The sequence below is a fragment of the Acinonyx jubatus genome, chromosome B4 (assembly GCF_027475565.1).
Source record: "Acinonyx jubatus isolate Ajub_Pintada_27869175 chromosome B4, VMU_Ajub_asm_v1.0, whole genome shotgun sequence".
Taxonomy (NCBI): Eukaryota; Metazoa; Chordata; class Mammalia; order Carnivora; family Felidae; genus Acinonyx; species Acinonyx jubatus.
The window spans coordinates 56610077-56634999 of record NC_069387.1 but is presented as its reverse complement, the minus strand read 5'-3'; the positions used below and the strand labels follow the sequence as shown (position 1 = coordinate 56634999).

Here is a 24923-nt window from a genome sequence, read left to right as displayed (position 1 = left end):
CTTTGCATTGAAGCCAGCTGGTTTGGTAACTTTCATGACCTTATATTCCCTGAATGTTCTCATAAATCAAAGGAAGAATATGCTCAATTCTAACATTAGTCCTGGGGAAAATTCCATATTTGAAAACAAAAGAAAGAAAGGTAGAATCAAGGTTGCCTTGGGAATTTTGAGGGCCTTGGTAAGGTTAATTGGGAGGGCATAAATTCCTTTATCCTCAGATTTTTCTTTTCCTTTCTCTTTTCTCCCCCTAAGCTTTCCTGCCCTCTAACCCATCAATTTCTCTTGCAGCTTGAGCCTTCACACTTCAACATTGAACTTGGAGATATAAAAATATTCTAACAGGCAGGGGGATGGCCTTGATGATCTCTTAAAGTTCTTTTTAGTGTTCTATTTTAAATTCCAATGATTGAATAGAAGCTCAGGGGTGAAATGGCCCTCTGGAGGTCATCAGCTGTAGCTCCCTCCATGTAAGATTGCCTCCTACTTTCTGGGAGTTGGCATTAACAGCCAGTCCCAAGGGACCTCTTTATTCTCTGAATTTCTTCAGCACTATGGACTGTCTTATTGACCAGTTGGTGAAGGAAGTGCACATCAGACTTGAGAATTTTTCGAGCTATACATTTTACCTTCTTCCTAACTTAGGTTTTAAATATATAAATCATTGCTTGAGTGAACCATTTTTGAAAGAGATCTATGTTAAAGATTTCAGGTGTCGTTTTGAGGTGGTGGGGAGTTTCTGGTGGATGAGAATTGAAGGAGGTCAGAATCCATTGAGATCAAGCGATTCAACAAATACTAATTGAGGACTTCCAAGTAAGGGGTTGTAAAGTCTAATGCCTCAGAAGACAAGGATGGTAACATAAATCTTGAATTAAACTCTATGTAAGGCAATAGGGATGGTGTGAGGCCTGAGGCATTTGGGACCTGGTGCGAGGATTCTTGCCTTAGCTGTTCTGCCCAAAGCATGCCCACAGTTTGCAAACCCTTAAGTCTCTTTGCATGGTGTCTGTTCCATCTTGTGGCAGATACTCAAGTGAACACTGAGGTACAACCGTGATAAAAATGACTATTCTAGTGGTGGCTACCATTTACAAAGTGGCTACTAGGTCTCAGGGACCATGCCACTCTTTTTCAATCCTTACACTTATCCTATGAGATCGTCCTGTTCAACTCTGTTTCAAAGATGGGAAGGTGGAGCCCCAGAGAAGATCAGTTACTTGTGCATAGTTACTCCTTTAATAATTGTTGGAGGCCAGATTAAAATTGAAGTCATCCAACTTAGCAACTTCCAAAACCTGTGGTCTTAACCATTTTCAGGTATATCTCAGGCTATCTTCTGTGAGATGTTAATGATATCTGTTTTTTTTTTTTTTTAAACAGTTGATGATTCTGTGATCAAATAATGGAAAACAAAATTTGGGTTCCAGAAACTTAAATCCTACACAGTACTTACCATGGGACTTTTTCCAGATCCTTTAATTTTACTGTGCTGTGAATCCCCCAAAGTAGTATATATATTTCGCAGTATTTCCCAAGCTCATGTGAATTGTACACATTGTCTCAAGTCCTGGTGTCCTAAGGAACCAAATTTGAGAAACTCTTACCTGTTAATACCTAGCTCTCTCACTGAGATGGGATTGTCATTAAAGACCAAAGTATTTTGGGTGCACACAAGATAGATGTTAATCAGAGAATGCATCAAAGGGAAGGTAACATGTGTCATTGGGTCTTAAAAGTAGATAATGTTTTCACAAATTATATTTACATGGATGATATTGGGCATTAGAGAGCATTCCAGGAGAAATGATTTTAGTCAGGCAATATTGCAGACATACACACAGAGACTGGAATGTGCCAAGGTGAATTTGGGAAATGTTGAAGAAAAATAGGAGACAACCATCGTTTGATTTTTATTATGAATTAACTGTTCATTGTATTTTAGAAGATTGGTTTTATTTTTTCGAATATTAGAAAAGTACACTTGAACATTTCAAGTCAGATGACACATGAGTCATCATCTCTCATACTATTAAAATTACTCATCGAGCAAATATTTACTGACTGCTTATTATATTCCAATTCTGTTTTGGGTGCTGAGGCTACACTGTAAATAAGGTATACAAGCTTCCTGTTCTCAGACAACTTGCAGACAAAAGCAACACGAGACCATGTCAACTAGTGATAAGTACTATGCAGAGAGATAAAACGTGGTGAAGAGTGCCTTAATGGCTATTTTAGAATAGCAAGAAGGAACCAGACATTTGAAGATCATGGGGATAACATATTAGGCAGAGAGAACAGCTGGTGCAATATCCCTAAGGGAGAAACCAATTCAGGTTATTGAGGAATAGAGAAAAGGCTAATGTGGTTGGAGCATGGGCAAAGAGGAAAATGGTAAGAAGAGTTTATAGGGATTGACAACAACCAGACCACAGAGTAAGGAGTTAGGAATTTTTTGAAGTGTGATGGTAAACTATAAGAGATGTGTAAGAAGTGTGTGTGTAAGAAGATGTGACCGTGTGTGTGTGTGTGTGTGTGTTTTGCACACATGGGCACATAATCTCTGGCTGCTTTGTGGAGAATAAATTTCAAGGAGAAAGCGTAGAAGCAGGGGCACCAGTTAGGAAACCATTGCAATGGTCTAGGTAGGAAGGAATAGTTTAGACTAGGGTTGGTAGTTAAGATGGAGAGAAGTTGACAAACAAACATATAAGGTTTTTAAATTATTTACTTATTTTTAATTTTTGTTTTTTAACAGTGTTTAAATTTATTTATTTTGAGAGCGTGAAAGAGAGAGAGAGAAAGAGAGATCATGAGTGGGGAAGAGGGGAGAGGGAGAGAAAGAATCCCAAGCAGACTCCCTCCTGTCAGAGCAGAGCCCAATGTGGGGCTCAATCTCAGGAACTGTGGGATCATGACCTGAGCCAAAGCCAAGAGTCAGACGCTTAACTGACTAAGCCACCCAGGTGCCCCTTAATTTTTGTTTTTTTAATGTTTATTTTTGAGAGACAGAAAGCCTAACCAAGCATGCTCTAGCAGGGGGGGGGGGTAGAGAGAGAGAGAGGGGGACAGAGGATCCCAAGCAGGCTCCATGCTCTCTCCCAGCAGAGAGCACGATGTGGGGCTGGGACTCACGAACCGTGAGATTATGACCTGAGCCGAAGTCAAGTCGGATGCTTAACTGAGCCACCCAGGTACCCTAAATTATTATTTAAAAAATGTTTTAAGGGTACCTGTGTGGCTCAGTCAGTTAAGCATCTGACTTTGGCTCAGATCTTGATCTCACGGTTCGTGAGTTTGAGCCCCCACATCAAGCTTCATGCTGGCAGCTCAGAGCCTGGAGCCTGCTTCAGATACTGTGTTTCCCTCTCTGTCCCTCCCTTGCTCACGCTCTGTCTCTTTCTCAAAAATAAATAAACGTTAAAAAAATTAAAAAAAAATTAAAAATGTTTTAAATTGAAGTATAGTTGGCAGTATTTCATTAGTTCCAGGCATATAACTTAGTGATTCAACAAGTTCATATGTTGTGCTATGCTCACCACAAGAATAGCTATCATGTTACTATACAAAAAATATGGAACACTTCAAAAATCTGTGTGTTCTCTTTGCACAGGGGCCATGCTAATCTTCTCTGTATTGTTCCAGTTTTAGTGTATGTGCTGCCAGAGTGAGTACAACATACAGGTTTTTGAGGCTGTGCTAATGAAATGGATGTAGGAGATAAATGGACAGAGATTAGGTATAGATTGGTATTTGTTGATGAGACTGAGGGAGGTTTAGATGGAAAAACAAATTTTGTATTGGACGACTTGAATTGGAAATGTGTATCAGACGTTCCAGTGGAGGGGTCAAATAAACAATTGGATAGGTGAATCTTTTTTTTTTTAATTTTTATTTATTTTTGAGAGGGAGAGGGAGAGGGGGAGAGACAAAGAGAGAGAGGGAGACACAGAATATGAAGCAGGTTCCAGGCTCTGAGCTGTCAGCACAGAGCCCAGCGCGGGTCTTGAACTCACAAACCATGAGATCGTGACTTGAGCTGAAGTCAGACGCTTAACCGACTGAGCCACCCAGGTGCCCCCGATAGGTGAACCTTGAATTCAAGAGTGAGATCTGTGCTGAAGAAGTATGAATATGTTACTCCATATTATTCTTTTTTTTTTTAATTTTTTTTAACGTTTTATTTATTTTTGAGACAGAGAGAGACAGAGCATGAACAGGGGGGGTCAGAGAGAGAGAGAGGGAGACACAGAATCTGAAACAGGCTCCAGGCTCTGAGCTGTCAGCACAGAGCCCTATGTGGGGCTCGAACTCCCGGACCGCGAGATCATGACTTGAGCCGAAGTCGGCCACCCAACCGACTGAGCCACCCAGGCGCCCCCATATTATTCTATTAACAGAGTTGAGAAGGTCTAACTACTACCTACCTTATAATACATTTTAAAAGGTAAAATTAATAAATTCCTTAATAAAAAATTAAAAGTGAATAGAATATACAAATTACTGTAACCTTGATGTGGGGCACTACCAGTTTTATCAACAGTTAAATGCTGGTAGAGAAGCAGGACGACATTAAATTTTTGTATTGAATACCTAGAAAGTCCCGTGGAATTCAAATACCCATCTCGTCTTCTACAACTGCTGGACAAACGTCTTTCCAGCAGAAGCTTGAATGCTCAGTATTGGAAGGGCATGTGTTTGCCTCTCAGGGCAGGCAATGCTAGGTTTAAAATGTTCTTCCTTTTCTTGAATAGATATTTTCCCACTCACAGTCTTCCCTCCATTTTTACCAAGTGCCGCAGTTTCAGACTTAGGAGAAGGTCCAATACGCACTCTTTGTAAACAAAACAAAACAAAACAAACCCTCATGTATTTTGAGATAGCTGTTTTGCTTTCCTTGTTTCCTAGGTTAAGTATTCGCAGTATTTTTAGTTGTTTCTCACGTGTTATGAGTTTAAGTCCTCTGTCCATTCTGCTTACTGTCGTTTCTGGAGCATTTTTCTGCGTTCTTCTCCAAGCATGGCACCTAGCAGTACTGTGTTCCCCATAGCACTATGGCTGTGTTTCAACAAGACTGAGTGAAGGAGGCCTTTGGCTTCCATTTTTTAGATGCCATACTTTTGTTGATGGGAACCAATCCAAGGTCCCTATGATTTTTTTTTAAATAAAATAACCTTTAATTTTATAATAGTTTTAAATTGTAAAGTTGAAAGACAGTATGGAGTTTCCATATATTCTCCATCCAGTTTCTCCTGCTGTTTACATTTTATATTACTGTGCTATGTTTGGCACAACTAAGTAACCAACATTGGCATGTTGCTATTAACTGTCTACTTTATTTGGGTTTCCTTAGTTTGTAGGGAAATGTCCTTTTTCTGTTCCAGTATCTCATCCAGGATACATTCTACATTTAGCTGTCATGTCTCAGTACTTTTACTGAAGTGTAAGAGTTTCTCAGATTTTCTTTGTTTTCCATGACCTTGGCAATCAGGTATTTTATAGAATGTCTCTCAATTTGTGTTTGTCTAATTTTTTTTTATGATTGTACTGAGGTTATGGGTTTTAGGGAGATCACAAAAATGTACTATTTTTTACTATATCAAGGGCACTTACTGTCAACTTGACTTATCACTGACACTAACGTTGATCACCTGGCTATGATTTCTCTATTGTGAGGTTACTTTATTCTTTTTCTATACTGTACTCTTTGGAAGAGCAGTCCATACTCAAGATGTGAATAGTTAAACTCCATCTCCTTGAGGCAGAGTATTTACATAAATTGTTTGGAATTCTGTATGGGAAATTTGTCAGTTTCTCCCATTTATCTATTCAATCATTTATTTAAAAATAGTGTGGACTCATGGATATTTAACTTTGGATTATAATTCCATACTATATTATTCATTTTGTTACTCACATTGTTCCAGCTTTGGCCATTGGAAGCTTTTGCAGGTTGGCCTCCATGTCCATTTGACATACCCCCACCATTTTATTTTACCCTATTCTTTTAAAATCTGTGCTTCTCTCACTCATGAATCTCCTATCTTATATTGTGCTGTCGTTGAGAGGGAGCGGTTGTGGGTATAAAAACAAGCTTTATGATTGGTCTCGTTAAATTTCACTTTTGTAGAGCTTCCTGTTATCATCATCTCTTGCCTACTAGAGCAATAGCTTCTTCTTCTTCTTCTTCTTCTTTTTTTAAATGTTTATTTACTTTTGAAGGAGAGAGAGAGAGCATAAAGGAGGAGGGAGAGGGAGACACAGAATCTGAAGCAGGCTCCAGGCTCTGAGCTGTCAGCACAGAGCCCAATGCGGGGCTCAAAGTCCAGAACCATGAAATCATGACCCAAGCCAGAGTCGGAGGCTTAACTGACTGAGCCACCCAGGAGCCCCATAGAGCAATAGCTTCTTATATGGTTTCTGAATTTCCATTCTGACCACCTCCCCCTGTAGTATTTGGTTCTTTGAATATCGGCCAGAGTGATCTTTCCAAACAAATCCATTATGTCTCTTCCATGTATCAATGCATAAAGCTTTGACTATTGCTTATGTCTCTGATTTCAACTCTTAACCTTGATATCTTTCACTCAGTATGTTTCAGCCAAATGAGTATGCTCTCCAAGCTTATCCAAATGAGGCCTTTTAGCATTGGTCCTCTCTGACTGGAATATTCTTCTCTCTTACCTTCAAATAGCTGATTTTTTAACTTGCTATTGAGCCCTTAGCTCTAATGCCACCTTTTCAGGAAGGCTTTCTCTTGAATTCAGTCTAAGGTAGCTTCAGTTTCTTTTTATCATAGTGCCATGTTTTTGTTTTCTTCATAGCAGTCATCATGACAGGATATTTTCATAATAGATTTTTTTTAGCTATTTATTATCTTTCTGCTTCTCCCACCATTAGAATGCAACAGGGTCTTGTATCTCTTGTTCATAGCTATATCTTCAATGCATAAAGCAATTCCTGGCATATGTGAGAGGCTCAATATATATTTGTTAAATGTCAGTTGCCAGTGTCTTCTGAGTAACACTTAATCTTTGAGGTCTCCATAATCTGGAAAGTCCTGTGCTGTGATACCTTTTTTACTTCATGTTATTGCCTGTTGTAGGATTGTATTGTACAGTTCTGATTAAGATTGTATAATAATTCTTTAGATAACATGTTGTGCCTGTCCTAGTGAATTTTCGTCTTAGAAAATAAAGTCAGCCCTGTTTGCATCAACACTTGCTTCTAGCCTATAAATCCAGGCCCTCCCTATGTGCCCCCATTCCTTTGTAGATCACCAAGACAAGATGAGAAAGAGAAAACGTGGAGCCACCAAAAATTTTCCTTCCAACTATCAATTATGGTAGCTGTTCTCTCTGGATATAGTTGTCCAGCATTTTATAACCTTAGCTATTTATATTATTTTTCAGCTGATATCTCTGCCTTGACCTCAACAAAATCATCATGAGGTATCTTAACTGATGCCCAGTATGGTATATCTGATATGTTCTTTATGTTACCACTTTAACCCATTCTGACTCCTTATGATCCTTATTTCCTGGTCTTAATGTTCAAGTTATTTCTTTAATAATGAGTCTCTCTTTGGATCCACATGAAACTCAGCAGTCTGTTACTATGAAATATATTTTTCTTTTTGCCACATTTTTTTCCTCTCCTTGGACTCCTACACAATTACGGAATTAATAAAATATTTATCAAGCTTCTCAAGAAAACATGTTTTACTGTGTTAAGGGATATGCAGTTAATTAGATATATTTGATACCAGATTTGACCACCAGATAGCTTCCATGAGATACAGAGGGACTTCACAGTCCCTATAAAATCACTTACTAATTGACAATTCCTCATTTAAGTCAATGACTCATTATCATTTTAACTTAAACACAAGCATTTTGTAACAGTATGAGTACTTGTGATTTGCTTCCAGTTATAATGGGAATTGCATTAGAAACTAACACTAGCCCATGGAAGTGCCCAGTAGAATCTGTCACTACGTTTTAATCTCATTCGTTCAGAGAGTGGGAAACGTTATCATCTAGTGTCTATTTTTTTGTGGTGTTGCCTTTGTCTGCTTCCTTTGGAAACATACTCTCAGCCTCTGGTATTTGCATCTATGAGGTTTATTGTTGTGTGCTCTTGGGAACAATACCTATGAGGGGTGAGGGAAGCAGGATGGGCAGATGGAGAGTTTGAATTGAGATGCAGTTGCAGCAGAGGACACAGCCAATCCTATGGGGAGCTCTAGAGCTGGGCTGGCCATTCGGAGTTATCCTGAGTTGAGGTAGGGGGCTGTCCTTTGTACCTCTTTATTTAGCAGTCATTAGACATTTGCTGCCCCTGGGGAGGAGTTTAGCCTCCAGCGAGGCAGCTCCCTTCAACCGAGCCAGTGCCCAGAGAGGGGATCAGCTGTGAGCTGTTAGCATTCAGTGCTGCCAGCAGCTGGGACAGTGGGTGCTTCAAACTGAAGGGAAGATCTTTAGTTGTTGGGTGAATAGTACACAAGAGCATCTTCTACAGGTAAATTCATATAAATTTCATGTCCCATTGCTAACTTTCTATTTCTGTGCCATTTGCATTCACCCTCGAAATATTGCATTCCCATTCTTGCCCAAGCTCCTGCATCTACCTTGAATATGTCCTTCAATTTCCTCATGTATAGAGTGGGAATCATAATACACACACATGCAAACACACATACACACAAATACAGTGGCCTGGCTTATAGTTGAATGCTTAATAGGAATGTTTCTTCTCTTCAGACTTTGAAATGCATCTTTAACTTGGCTAAGTCCCTAATGATTAGGTTTTACAGACCCCTATTCCTCTGTTTGAAAGGGAATAGTTCCTTGTCTTTTATCCTAGAGACATTTCAAGAAGGTTGTAGCATTGAAATATGAAATGTGTTTAGGGAACCTTGAAATATCAGCAACCTCCTATCCCGAACTAGCTCAGTTCCTCATACCTCCCCGATATCCACTTCCTTGTTAAGCACTAGTTTAAAGACTGTAGGTTTCTGGAAGCTTCTCAAATTTCTGAATATGGGATAATAAGTGAAGGATTTACTGACCAAGTCCTGTATTTATAGGTGACAAGAAAGCAGTACATTTTGCAGCTATTGTAGGTAGCACTGTACTAGAATGGGTGTTGAAAAAGCCTGCTTTACCGTGTTATTTCAAAACAGTTTTTCCTCTAAAGAAAACTCCAGTCTCAGCCTGTTATATTGAGAATGCACAATAGCATCTGATTTGAGTCAATACTGATTATTGTGCAGCCTGGCCTGCTAGGAGATTTTATCCTTCCTCCAGCTATCCAGTCTCAGTGCTTCTTTATCAAACATCTCTAAAACTGTGACAACTCATTCTTGTTCTAGCATCTTACATGTGCTGGACAAAACGAACAGATACTTGAGTGACATCAACATCAACAATGTATGTCCCTTCTTTCTTTCTAGCGACCTGTTTTATATAAAGAAGAAGTAAATTGTCTCTCTAAGATATGACAGAATCAAATTGGTTTGGTATGCTAAGGCAGATCACACTTACTGGCTGGTACTATGGATTCAATCAGTGATCTTTAGCAGGATGTGATGAAAATCACTTAATTCATGTAGTATCTTAGGTATTCATGGAAAGAAAGTGATATTATGGTAACCATTATACAATATTTTCATTTCTCTCTTTACTTGCTGGCCCCGTCTTGTCCTTTTAGGTTTTGAGGCCCATAAAAGATGTTTTAAAAAACATAGCACAAAATGGAAAAAATTTGAAAATTTGAGGGTGCTTGGGTGACTCAGCTGTTTAAGCATCTGACTGTTGACTTCAGCTCATGTCATGATCTTGAAGTTTGTGGGACTGAGCTCCATGTTGGGCCCTGCACTGATGGTGCTGAGCCTGCTTGGGATTCTCTCTCTCCCTCTTTCTCTGCCCCTCCCCTGCTTGCACTTTTTCTCTCTCTCAAACATTTTTTTTAAAAGGCTTCAAAACTTGTATATTGTAATGTCTTATGGAAAGAAATGGTTAGCATATGATATCTCAGATCATGTCACTTTGTAGAATACTTCTATAGCTTCTCCTCTCCCTCAGAATAAAAGCTAATGTCCTTATAATACCTATGATCTCCTGACCCTTCCCATTCCCTAGTTACCTCTTTAACTCATTATGAACCATTCCACTCCTTGTTTCCTCTCCAACATCCACCCTAGTTTTCTTCATATTCATCTAACTTACTGGGATGGCTCCCACCTCAGGACCTTTGAATATGCTCTTTGCTCACACACTTCTCGGTTAAGTGAACGGTTACTCTCTTACCTCCTTCAAGCCTGATCAGTTGTGACCTCATTAACTTCTCCTCTTATGACTTTTAAACCCTAAAACAGCAGACCTCCCCCTACTGCCCCAACCCCTGACAATACATCTGTTTTCTTTGCTTTATTTTCTCCTTTTATGCACCATGTTCTCATACACATATGCTTAATTATTGTGTTGATTGTATTCTCTGCTCACTAGAATGTAATGTTCATGGGTGCAGGGAGTTTTGTGTGTTCTGTCCACTCACAAATCCGTAGTGCCTAAAATCATCCCAGAAACTAAATGAGTGCAAATAAAAGGACATAATCTACATTGAAACGGACCTAACAAGACAGTAAATATAGGCTGAACTGTGATTGATGTAGGATTGCATTTTACCAGTATTCAAAATGTGTCTCTTTGACAGGTCTCACGAGCTCAAATTGTTTTTCAGAAGTACCTTTGTATCTGTAAAGCCTTTACCTTCCTCTGTTAGCTACTTCTACTTCTTGTTTTGCCTGTTGCAGCATATAGTTCAATTTTTCACACCTTGTTTAGACTTATGTGTTTACTGTAACTCTACTGTTTTAAGTTTCCTACCTCCTTAAATCCACAAAGCACTTCAAGAAAGGATTTCCATGTATTATATTTTTGTTCAGAAGGCCTTATCTCAGGCAGACATATTTGCCCATTTTCTTTTTTATTAAAAAAAAAAGTTTTATAATCATTATACATGCAGAAGGGTGTTTCAACAGACTGGGTTAGTATCTCTCCATGAAACCACACACAATAAAACAGTTTCCTAAAAAAAAGTTAACAATGCATAAAATGCTGATACAGTGCTTCAGAACACTTAATTATTTCTTTTTCCCCCCATTGTTTATCATTGTTTTGTCAACTTTCCATATCACTACCCACAATGCTTTGGGTTCGGTTTTCTTTGAACATTCCTTTCCTCTGAACTTGCCATGAACTTGTGCCTGTAGCATGCCGCCACAGAATGCCACAGCCACTTTGTAAAGGGGAAAAATCAACGCTTTTGTCATAAAAGATGCTAAAAACCAAGCTCATAATATAAAATAGTAAACACACTTGTCCAACAGCTGTCTTAGGTTGAAGTATGGTTCTTGGTTTAAAAGAAGGGTAGTGTAATAGTTTGCACATACTCCAGGAGAATCAGGAATTTAGTGTGTGTAGGGAGGAGGAAGAGAGAAAAGAATTATGTTTCATAAGATTAGGTGGACTGTAGGAGGAGAAAGATTGCACGAATACCAAATATGATACAAGAGAGGATGGAGCCCCTTATCACACATGCGGTGTAGGATGATGTAGAGGATTATTTGTTTTATACAGAAGGACAGAGGAGAGATTTTTTTCTTTTCATTTCTGATTATTTTTCTGCTTCCAGGGTTATATTAGGAAATTATTGTTCCTTTCCTCAGTGTGTCAGGAGAGAGGCTCTGGATTGGGAAATAAATCCCGGGTTCTCATCCTAGCCCTACCAGTGGAAAAAAGTAAATGGGAATTTCCCACGGTAAGAACTCTTTCCCGACTTGCAACCTCAGATGATTACCTGGTAAAAGGTGGATCCATGAACTTTGTGGGATGTGGCCCAAATCATAGCAAAGTCATGTTTTTCAAAACCAGGATATGCAGTAATTTCACCTATATAACAGGTCATTATATTTGACTTACTGAGTTGTATGAGAGCTGTGGCAGGGCTCCAAAAGGACAAAGAATAATGTGGGTCAAACCGTCTCTTCAGGATTTGCTAGGAGACTGAGAAATCTCATTTGTGTGCTTATTTTGCAGCTTGCCTCTCTCTCACCTGGAGAGGGTATGTGAGGGGCAGAGGAAGGAAGAGTATAATAGGATTGATGAAGAGTCTGGTAGTGAGAATTCCAGTTTAGAGAATTAAGGCTGCATAGGTATTGCTCTCGTTCTTCCCTCTTCTTCACTCCTGCTCCCACAAAACTCATGTGGACAGGATGTGGGGGAACCACTCAGGGAGCTTGGTGTATGGGCTGGCCTATGGGAGCATAGGTTCTGGTGCCCATCATAAACATGCAAAAGTCAGAAGGCGAGAGCCCATGGCAAAGAGACAGGGATGCAGTAGGAATAAGCCCCATTTCCACAACTAGTAGGAAAAAGTTGTAGTCTCCTGGAGGTTGTTGATATGTGAATCCTCTAGAAGGGAGCCAATTATGGTGTCTTCAGCCACTGCCTCTCTCCCCACTCCCACCCCTACTCTGAAGAATTTCCTGTCCAGAGGAAGACACCCTTAGCAGAAAGACTAGAGCTTGGTGGTCTGATGTGGGAGCTGAGGGGGTTCCTTCAGTCAGCATTTATGGCATTGCCAGTGACCAAGGACCACAGCAAGGTGATTCTCTAGGGATTCATAAAACACACACTACAAGGAAGAGCCAGTATTGGGACACTGGCCAGTAGCAGAATATGGCTGTCCAAGCCAAGAAAGACTTTTTTTTTTTTTTTTTTAGTCCTTTACCTCTTGCCTTTCTCTTCTTCTCCATTTAGTCAGCAGTCTAAATTTGACTCAGATTTTTACTGACTGAAATTTCAAATTGTCCCCATCTAGGATGTTTCCTTATTTAACAGATATTTATTGAACAACAGGCAGTATGTGCAGGGCATCATGCTAGCACATATATTTCCTGATTTCAAGGGCTATGTCTAGCAATGAGTTTTCCCTTATTCTTGTTCTTAATGCAATTTTAATCTTCTCAAAAAGATTGACAATTGCGTAGACAGACAATTTCCACGTCTGTAAATCCAGTTTAAAATATGAATATTCCATTCCCACTTGAGTGAACAAGGTGAGAAGGAGATGGAGCTAGGAGTGACACAGGAATAAACATGCTTAGGACAGTCTTGTTAGACAGATGGAGGGGAACCAGCACAGCAAACCAGATCACTGTATATTATTCGTTGTGATCTTCTCATTTAGTTGCTGAGTTGTTTAATTTTAGCTCTTGATGGTGTACCATAAGGGAACTGCTTTTGCTCATTTGTTTTAGTAAATATTTATTGGTCAGATACTATGTGTAAGTCATTATGGTAGATGCATGTCTTTCCTGCCCTCAAGAAATGTAGAATCTAGTGGAATAGAGGGATTCCCTTGGTACAGATTCCTGTAATATTCAGAAACATACAATCAGTGAGGTGTGAATGGGATTAGGAATCTCTTCTTGAAAATGATAAAGACCCAATTTGAAATAGCTTAGGCAAAGAGGATATTTATTGGCTCATATCACGAGGAAGTTCAGGAAATGACACATTAGGCACAACTAATATCATCAGGACAGAGTACACATCCCTCTTCCCATTACTCTGCTCCTCTCCATATTAGCTTTGTGCACAGGCAGCTTTCTTCTTACAGAAGCAGCTCTAGGCTATGACACTCTTTTAACTAGTATTTCCAGAGAAAGAGCATATAGTGTTGTTGTTGTTTGGTAGGCCCAGGAGGTTTCTTATGACTGGCCTACTTAGGATTCTGTGCCTTTTTTGAATCATTCAAGGTGGCCAGGGAGATGGCATGCTTCCATTGAGCTGTCCTCAGTTAAATGCCTCCATGTTTTGGAGTGGAGGTGGCTGGTTCCAGTCAAATTGCTTGGAATGTATTCTCTAAAAGGAAAGGTGTCCTTTTACCAGGAGAGAATGGAAGGGAACATATGCAGGCAATACCACATCTCCATTAGTTGGTGGAGGGGCAGTGCCGAGAAGAGAGGGGCCTTTCTGGTGAGTGCAGAAAATGTCCAGGAAGTAGTGCTAGTAATAGCTCAGCTTTTGAGATTTCAACAAAGGGTCTGTTGGGACACAGAGGATGGCTTCCCTCTCAGGCAGAGGAGTCAAACCATGACACTTCCAAGGCTCAAACAAATTCATACAATGCCTTGTGACTCTCTTTCTATACATAGCCCTAGCACCTTGAAGGCAATCTATTCTCTGTAATTGTTTTCCTCAATTTCTCCCTTACCTTTCCTTCCCCACCATGATCACTATTCCACTCATACCAAGTCATTTCTACTACTCTGGTAAAGGACACTGATGACCTTCTCATATGCAGATTGTGTGGTCTCTTTGCAGTGCTACCTGACTTCGTATCTCATAGTGTTTGACACTGTGATTCACGTCTTTCATCTGGGAAATTTCCCCTCTCTCAACTTCTGAGACACAGTTCTTTCCCTGTTCTGTTCTGTCCATGTGTATCTCTGAATAATCCCATATTGTCAGTGACATTGGACATGGTAGACCATGTCCTTGTTCACATTTAAAGGGCAAGAAGCTAGCATTTCAGGTTTAGGTTGAGTTTTATATAGAAAACAAAGATTTATAATGAGAGAAGTAAACTTTTGGGGAAGCATATAGAGAGAACAAGGCATACAGCTTGGTCTGCATAATTTACAAAGAAGGTCTAATGTGGGCAGAACTACTGAGAAGTCACTGAGATTCAGGAAGATGATGAGGGGCGCTGCTACATTTTCAAGTGTAGGGCTGCAAAATGAACTTGGGTTCTTACTTCTGTGATTTCCCCACCCTCCCCCTCATAATTTCCCTGCATAATCAGCCTTACATTTAAAACATCAGAGAATTCAATATTGATTACTACATCACAACCTTTAAATGGACGTCTATCCTTAGCACTCTGTCGTGACCAAAGCAAGATGAACAGTTCATCATTAGCCAAGGGGCTGCTCTTATCGAGTTAACTCCCATGATCCCCTTCAAAAAGAATATTACTTGTTGATTGCTTCAAAAAGCATGTTTCGAATGTCCGTTTAACAGTACTTTTTCTTCAGTCCAATTGAAAACAATTTTAGTAATTTTTCCTACTCATTTTTGTAGAGACATCCCACTTTGCTGTGGCCAACTTCTATGAGTAGATAATAAGCCATACGTGAGTGTGTACTATAAACCAAATCGGGTGTCTTCTGGTGCTAAAAGATAAGTCTGTAACATTTCACCCATGGAAAAATCGTTAGAAACTAATACATGTTGAATTTTAAAAGGTATTATAGATTTTGCCCTGGATTTTAAAAATATTTAGTGTTAATATGTCATATCATCTGTTTTGCTTAATACAAAGCCTTAAGCACTATTTTAACCATCTGAAAATAATCACCTTGATTTTCAGGCTTTTAATTTTATAGTAGATCATAAATCCTATCAGGGCATTAACTTCTGATATTTATTACCTGACATTGTCTTCATATAGATTTTTTTAAATTTCACTTTAATTTTTGAAGTATGAATATAGTTCTTTTAAGAAAATTAAAGATGAAATTTTTATTACAAAGTAGTCATTGTAGATTGAGAAAACACCGGTGAGCAAAAAAGAAGCAAATAAAATTTGATTCACAAATAACAACTGCTGAATGCATCTAGACATTCCAGGCTTTTTTGTGGACATCTAGGTGTTTTTTTTTGTTTTTTTTTTTTAATAATTGGATCAGTTGTATGTGTATATTTTTTCCCCTTGAATGGAACATTATGGGGGCACCTGGGTGGCTCAGTCGGTTAAGTGTCCGAGTTCGGCTGGGGTGGTGATCTCGCGGTTCATGGGTTCGAGCCCCACCTCGGCTCTGTGCTGACAGCTCAGAGCCTGGAGCTTGCTTCGGATTCTGTGTCTCCCTCTCTCTCTGCCCCTACCCTGCTCATGCTGTATATGAGCTCCCCCCCCAAAAAAAAATAAATAATAAACATTAAAAAAATTAAAAAAAATACATTATGTACGTCCTTAATCTTGTATGCAACTTGTTAAAGTGGAACTTTTTTTCCATGACCTAATTACTACTATGAACAGCATTCTGTCATCAGGGTTATTTTAAAAAATACAAATTCTCATGTCCTATTGCTTTTTTAAACAATATTTATTTTTGAGAGAGAGACAGACAGAGAGAGAGAGAGAGAGAGAGAGAGAGAACATGAGTGGGAGAGGGGCAGAGAGCCAGGGAGACACAGAATTCGAAGCAGGCTCCAGGCTCTGAGCTGTCAGCACAGAGCCCAAGGCAGGGCTAGAACCCATGAACCAATGAGATTATGACAAGCCAGAGTTGGATGCTCAAACAACTGAGCCACCCAGACACCCCTTATTGCTTTTTGATAATAGTAATAACAGCTAACTTTTACTGAGAGCTTCTCATGGGGTAGGCACTGTGCTCAGTCCTTATATATATGTGATTTGACTCCTCACAACAATTTCATGAGCTTCCTGGCAATATCAGTCTTTAATGGACAAGAAGCTAAAGCAAGAGATTTATAATTTTGACAAACTCGTAGCACTAGTAAATGGCAGAACCAACATTCAGATCCAGGTCTGTGGGCTCCAGTCTGTGCTGAAAACTACAATAAAATACAGTGAGGACGTTTGGGATATATGTTGTAAGATGTCACATTAAACATGCTTGCTTGTTCAGTGTCCTCAATCTGCTAGTCTTTGAGATTTCTGAGATGAGGTAACATTGTCACGAAGCTTTGAGGGAACCATAAGCCAGTGGAAAGAGTGGAATAATTTCCCCCTGGTAATCAGAGAGATCTTGAAGTCCTGCTAGAAAAGCACTAGAAAGTACATTGTTTTGTTTCTTTTCTCTGCTTGGGCTCTGTTACCAAGCCCCCATACCTGTCTGACTAATTTTCAAGAAGTACCATTATCATCATAAAATGCATTATCAAGTACCAAGTCATTTACCTTAATTCTTGCCTCTCTAGCCAGTCATTAGCAGCTAGTGTGGTATACTTGAATATAACTTCCCTGTGAAAGATAGAAATTACCTTCTTGGGTACCAAGGAATGGATAGAACTTTCATAAGAAATGTAGAAAGTGATGGGAACTTTAGCATCAGTGGGCTATTTAATAGATTTAGCAATAGAGTTACCTCTCAGTTATCATCTTCTCAATGAGCTTTGTCCTGAGAAGTGAAGCATCAAGCCTCACAGTCAGAAGGGTCTGAGTTTGAACCCCAGCTTTACCAATTGCTAGCTCTATAATCTTGGGTATATTGCATAATCTCTCAGAGCCTGTGTTTTATCCTTTGAAATATACACAGAGATGGATAGATGTACACTGCTTGGCTGTAGTAGACCAAAGAATATGACCTTTTTCTTAAAAACAATACTAAGACAGCTTTCTGCTTTGTATTTGCTCTTCTGTGGGATTGGGGAGCACATTTTAACCATCTTTTCTGCAGTAAAGCTGAATTTTGGTTAAATTCCCATATGGAAAAGGTAACTTAATTATACAATTTTCAAGCATAAAGACACCTCACATATAATCCATTTCAACACTCGGATTTCAGATATGACTAGATTTGTGGCTCAGAACTGGCAAGTAAGCTGATTAGTGGTAGAACCAAGACCCCACCATGGTTGCCTGTCTTGGCATAAATAATAAAGTTACTGCTGATGGCTGTCAAAGGAGAGACAATTTACAAAGTTTTATTTTGTGAATGGTCTTTGAAAATGAGGTTTTTTTTGCCAGACAGACCTCTGTAATCCAAGAGGCTAGGAAATGTAGTTGCTAATGCATCAACAAGGAGAATACAATAAAGTCAGAAACTGATCTCTTAACTTCAAGGACTGGGATCTTTGTAATGAAGCAAAATTACTGTCCTCAGCAGAAGACCATAACTACATCAATGTGTGTGGTACTGTTTTTTTTTTTTTCTGTTTTACCTCATAGAGTGGATATTTATTTTACTTTTATTGATACTTTTAGGTTTAATGAATTTTACATATTAAACACACATACTCATAAATATCATATACATGAAATTAGAATTTTCTTAACTATAATTTTGTTGCGGTTAAATTTTCATACTAGTTTTTGAAAACCTACCTTCTTGTCTTAGTGGTAATATAAGTGTGGATTTACCACTTTTCATAACTGCATTTTGAAAGCTTTATAGTCCTTTAGAGACAGACTCCCTGGAAGCCTTGCCAGTCAGCAAACACACAAGATTAATAACATGAATGATTTGATGATTTTGGCATCTTGTAAAAATTATGCATTAGATTTTCTTTAAAGAAGTGTAACATGTATTTTCCACTTTGAAATCTTTAACTTTTAGCTCATGTTTCAAATAGACTATTGGTGTGTACTTAAATTGCTCCTCCCAAGATTTTTTAAAAAATGGTTTGATGAGTGATAATGTAAATTTTAGAGTAAAATGCATGGTAAAAAAAACTGTGTTAATGCATTTGGCTTTTTGGAATAACATTGATTTTTCTTTTAAAACTTCAAATTTCGTATCAGTGAAAAATTGATAACTAGTAATTTCACCTTCACTTGACCTAGCTTTTGAAACAGTTGAAAATGCCAATGACAGATGTAGGGTGTGAGTGTTTCATTATGCAACTTGTCCCCTTTATTGAGTTGCCATTTGCCGAACTGGGAACAATATATATGTCACGTGTTGTGCTGGATGTTGTTTTTAGGATCCTTTAGCTTTTTTGTTTGTTTAATTAAATAAAAATAATGTAGAGGTTTATTGACAAAAACATTTGTATATTTGCCTGCATTAGACATTGTAAAGAACATATTGCATGATCCACAAAACATGCCTTTTTATAAAGGCTAGCATTTTGAAATGCAGGTATTAGTGCTCATGTAAAGTTCAGACATACATATGTGTGTGTGTGTGTGTGTGTCTGTGTGTATAATTTGTTCCCCCCAAAAGAGCTAGTTGAGAAAGCAACATGCAGTGACTGTATCATTGTAATTTCTTTTGTAAAAGCTTTTCTTTTGTGGGTCTTCCTCACCCCATTCCCATTTGAGAAATATTGAAACCAATTCATGTATTTTTACATTTTGAGTCAGAGACTATTCTAATAATGAAAATTAGTAACATATTTTTATTTCTCTCTACATAGAGTGCACTATCCCAACCACTTTTTATACGTGCTAGCTCAATTATTCCTCGAAACCATGCAAGTAAGTCACTGAAGGTTATTTATCTTGCCCAGGGTCACACAGCTAGTAAATGGTAGCATTGGTATTTGAACCCAGGCAGTCTGCCTCTACCCTCAACCAATTCACAGCACTACTCCCAAGTTGCAAAGTACTTTTAGAATGTTGGCTTCCATATTTATAAGACCAATTCCATGGTGAACAAATTATCTTCTTAAAGGAAGGATTTAAATTTTAATTTTTTCTTAAGTGTAGTTGATCCTTACCATGAAAGGACAGCTCTCTGCTCTGTCTAGTTGCCACATTGATTTTCAAAATGGACTTTTTTTTTTAAGTTTATTTATTTATTTTGATAGAGAGCTGGGGAGGGGCAGAGGCGGAGGTGGGGGGGGGGCGGGGAGACAGAAAACACCCCAAGCAGGATCTGTGCTATCAGTGCGAGCCCAATGTGGGGCTTGAACTCACAAATCAGGAGATCATGACCTAAGCTGAAAGCAAGAGTCAGACACTCAACTGACTGAGCCACCCAGTTGCCTCTCAAAATGGACTGTAAGCTTGATGAGACAAAAGAATTTGTTTTGAAATTTGAAATTTTGAATACAAAGCAATTAAAGGAGCATAAATTTTCCCAAGTTGTTCAGATTGGTCAGGATTGTAGTACTGTTTGTTTTTGTGTAAAATCAGGTTTTTGCCTCTTGTGATAATAGCTCTCAGTGAAGTTAACAGAATTTGTGTTAAATATAATATGGAGAGTTATAATAAATAACACAGAGCTTTTCCTTTCTCTTACAATACTGAATGATTAATTTTAACTTTCTCTCAAAAAAAACCTCTGGAATGTGATGTAGTATTTGGGAGGTTTATCAGCACACACCTCTGCTGTTTGTTTTTCAGTCAATGTTCAAAATCACTACTGTCAGCAACAGAGCCCTGAAAAATCAATATTTAGGTTCTTAGACTCCTGATAGGGGTGTAAGGGCAGGGTTGGCTCCCTCTTTAATTTGCCCCCTGATGTTCGCGAGTTCCCTTCCCATAGCTTTTCTTGAGATAGGAAAAGGAGGGAAGTTTTATCAACCCCCAGTGGATAATTCCACCATTGTGAATTTCTGCCTGTTAGTCTTTTACTGTTACACACATTCACACCTCATATATTTTGCTCTAAAAGCAGAACATCTGAGATGATTCTGTGGTTGAAAAAGATCTCAAAGAGATGGAAGATAGATTTAATGTTGCCATTTTTAGATAATGCTGTAAATAGAATGGCAGCTGTCCTCGGATGCATAGCAGATATACAGTACATATGCTGAATAGGAACAGATAAAAGATTGCACTCAATTAATCCTCATGAAAAGTAGCATTTTAACCATGGAGTCAGTGATCGAGTTTTTCAGTACAGTGTACTTATTCTGTACCCTCACATGATACAATACCATGCTTTGAAGGTGATTCAAGAAGGGAGAAGTTTACTAACATTCTCTACTAAGTTTAAAGCAATCTGTAAGATCTTATTTATTTGACCTTCCCTCTCTTTTTTAAAAAATCCTGTAAGCAATGCAAATCTACAAACTTTTCTGGAACACCTATTATGCATAAAGCATTCTTGGTGAGGTGAGGGGAACAAGAACTATTTTTTGTATAGAAAAGGCATAGACAGAAATATTTCATGTAAGAAGAATGTGACAATTGGTAGAAGTGAATTTGGATAGATATCTTTAGTTCAGTACCAGTTGAACATTTATAAAACAACACCTCCATTTCAAGTATATTGCTTGTAGGTACTGTGGATACCAAGATGAATTAAACCAGGCCCCAAGGAGCTTTCCTTCAGGGAGATGGCATGTAAACTAATCATTACATTTAGTAATTGAATATATAGCTTAAATATTCAGAAATAGTAGAGGAAGGGAAGATTAATTATCCTGGAATGTGTTGGGTAGTAGGGATAGGCTTCAGAAGAGGTGATGACTGACCATGATTTTGAGGCATGGATAAAAGTTTGGTAGATAAACAATGAGAGACAAAGTCAATAGAAGAAGGTGAGAGTGTTACAGAAAAAGGGAATATCATGCCCAAAGATAAGGAAGCATGAGACTACATGGAGTTTTGGACACCGGATAGTCTGGGGTTAGCTTTGCCATGTACAATCTCTCTGCATTCTTGGAGGGTGTCTGGTGTGTTCAACAAAGACAGGGTTGTAAAAGTCCAAGCCAAAAAACAAAGTAAGTTATATATGTAAACTTTGTATGACAGCAACTTAAATGAAAGCAGACCCGGTTTTGGATCCAGACCCTGGAACTTGTTGTTCTGTGATCTTGAGCAATTTTCCACACCTTTTAGGCCTCAGATTTTCATTAAAAAATGGTGGTTCTGATATTTAAGATAAAATAGTGCATTGTCTGATACCTGTATATAATGTCGACTTTAATTATCACTGTTTGAGTTTTTTTGGTTGACCATCTGATGGTGGTATTAGTGAGGGATAAAAATACAACCTCACTCCATCAATGTAGTGTACTGCCATTCTTCCCATGAAGTCTGGATTGTAAATGATGTGTGAGAGAAAATTGAAAGAGCTCTGAAATAGGAGATTGGAGACTGAATTCTAGTTCTATATTCGCCACAAACTAAGGCTGGTGAGCTTGACTGAAAGTGTGCTCTGTGAGTTTATTCTTCTCTGAAGGGCTGGGGTTTGTCCTAAATGTCTGCCTGACTCATGTCCTAGCTGCTATGAGTAGTTTCTGAGGAGCAGCCCAGCCACTTGAAAGAGATAAGCTATACAACTTAATTCCAGTAAAGTCTTACTAAAACAGAAATTGGCCTATATAATTTTTCTGCGTGGGGAAAAATTGTCTATAGCAACCAAACTCATTTCAAAGAATGGTGGTTTCCCATTGTTGTAAAAAAAAAAAAGACAAAATACAATTAGCATCCCCTAAAAATTCATTCAACATGCAGAAAGGTGTTTGGTCAGCCTTGCAGTTTTACTCAAAGGTCAAGAATGGGAAGAGTGGAGTGTGGTTTGATGCTTTGGGTGTGTGATGGTAAGATTGTGGTTAGGCATGCTCCCAGGGACATCTGTTGAGATTCTCTGCATCAGAACATGCAAAAAACACTAATGAATCATGTTAATGATTGATAAAGTTTATATCTTGAGAAAACTTAGCTGGCATTGACTAGGGAACATAGTGCTTCTTTCTATAAATTAATGGTAATACTCATGAATAGGGAATATTCATTCACAAAGTTCGGAGAGATTAACATCCTAAAGAATATAGTAGTCAGTAGGGCCACAGTCAAGGAGTGTTAACTCCAGATTCCAAACCACAGCCCTTTGATATTACTTCCTCTCATGACAAAGTCTAACTGCTATTTTCACTGTACATTAATTCTGATATCATTTTGGAGTAATAGCATGTATGGCTCTATAGTTTCTTAATGTAGACAGTCCTTTCTCTTTCTCCCCTCTACTTCCTTGCTTTGTTTCCCACGTTAATCTGGTAACCAACAACTTATTGTACTGATTATCTTGTAATTGAAACTGTAAAAGCCTATGGCAGGTAAACCTATGGCGGGCAGATGGTCTCCCCAGTATGTCAGCTGTCTCGGATGTGGGGTTTTTTTTTGTTTTTTTTTTTTGTTTTGTTTTTTGATACTACAGTGTGGCAGTGTGGTCTGGGAACACACACACACACTCACTCACTCACTCACTCACAAAGAAAAGAGCCCAGATCATACAATTTGAAATTTAACAGAATGTATTTGCTAACACTTTTGAAGTTGCCTTAAGACGAAAATTCATTATGGGAGCATCTTTTGTGGAGCATGAAGTGAAAGAGCAGGAGGGGAAACTGCAGTGTTGGGAAGAGTGTGGAGGTTGTTACAACAGATTTTTCAGTAGCAGTGTTTGTGCCTTTGGTCTTTTGGTGGACTTCTTCCTGGGGGGGGGGGGTGGGGAGGCAGAAATGCCCCCAAGCTGTTGATTTCTTCTGCTTGTTCTCATAGCAGCCTGAGGGGAAAAGTGCTTGTTTAAACACTAATATATTCCATAAAAACCAACAATTATGGCAAGGTTTTTTAAAAAAGAAAATTACATTAAAGATGAATGAGGGTATATTGAAATAATTATGTTTTAAGGTGCGTAACATTAAAAGATATTGAATAGAATATTGACTGTTTTGTGGAAATAGCAATAATGAGATTCCTGTCACCTAATCTTACAATAATTGGGTTATTACTATGCAAATGAAGGTATTACTTTAAAAAAGTAAGGAAGCAAGACAGATCCTTGAGGCAGTGCTTTATCTGTTCTTAAAGCTGTGCTGTCAGTTCTTCTTAGACTGAAGATCCTTTTCCAAACAATTTGGGAGATGCTCATTTCACTATTTGCCCCTGAATTTCACTAGAATATTTTTCAGCTGCCACAGGTAGCAGATTGGTGGCTGGTGATTTTATTTTATTTTATTTAGCTCTTTGTGGAACCCAAAGGAGTAATTAAACTGTGTAATTATTGCCCACTGTCTTTTTTTTTTTTTAAGAAATGAAATGTTGTGAATTTTGCTGCCAAAGATACATGCTGGAGCCCTTATCTCTGCTTTCCATACATTTCTATCATTATTGTGTAGTGTCGGGTGGCACCCATACACCTCAAAAGCCACCAGGTCATTCTGGGCTAGCAGACCTCCTAGGACACCTTTGTGGCTGAGGAAGCGATTCTGTTAGTCCTCAGTCACACTCAAATCAATAGTCCATACATTGCTGTCACCACCATGTCCATTTAAGCTCCTATGGCACCCATCAAATGAACAGAAATATTTGGGACAATTGCCACTTTAGTTCATGACCCAGGTAAATACCTGTGTGTTCAGCAGGGAATAGTATTTCAAACTGTTGATTGCTGAGGCTTTGGATGAAAGGTGATTATATTTCCTGGGAATGTCGTATGGTTTTTACACAACACCACTATACGAAGTGTTCTCCGTGTAAGGAAAGATGCAAAGCTCCACTTTAGAAGTGCCCTACTATTTTTACATAGAGAAAGCATCAAACAAAAGTCTTGGACTGAGCCTTATTGAAACCTCACAATGGATTTTTTATATTTTAATACTCTTTGGTAGTATACGGGATTCACCAAAGCAAGCAGATTTGAGGAAATCATGAAAAACAAATTTCATTTACCAGGTACTTTTGGTTCCAAGGATTAGGAGGTCAATAAAATATAAGCCTTATCAGTTTATTTCAGAATCAGTTGAGACTTGAGAGACTTGATAAATGTCATCAACAATTGCTCTTTCCCTTATGTCCGCCCATAGTTGTTAAGGTAGAACTAGGCTCAGAGTGGCTACTGCATGTGATATTATATTCATGCCATTCTCTGTCCGGTAGAGAAATCCTAGAATAAAGTTGTATTTATAAGGGTACAGATTTGTTGTGTTATAGTTTTTAGGCATGATTTATCAAATGTAAATAACATTTTCAAACAGTTTGCCATCCTGAAAATATTAATTCTAAATCCTTTCATTTCCATAATGCAATTAATTTGGTTAGCCTCAATCAATCGATATAGGAAGAGAGTTTTTATTAGATCTTTGTGGAAGGGATATTTGGGAAAAACACAGAATTGTAGCACATCGTTTGGGTTAGAATAAGTTATGCTGCTGTTATAAACAATCCTAAAGTCTCATTTACACACCTTGTGAGTTTAGGTGACTCCG

General features: G+C 38.5%; 1 protein-coding gene and 1 non-coding gene across 26 annotated transcripts in view; one reads left to right on the top strand and one right to left on the bottom strand.

Annotated features, from left to right (window-relative positions):
* Positions 1 to 24923, top strand: part of SOX5 (SRY-box transcription factor 5) — a 1008244-nt gene that overhangs the window by 106587 nt on the left and 876734 nt on the right. The window lies entirely within an intron of this gene.
* LOC113593111 (U6 spliceosomal RNA) lies at positions 3569 to 3675 on the bottom strand. Its single transcript, XR_003413171.1, has one exon. It is a non-coding gene; the product is annotated as a U6 spliceosomal RNA (small nuclear RNA).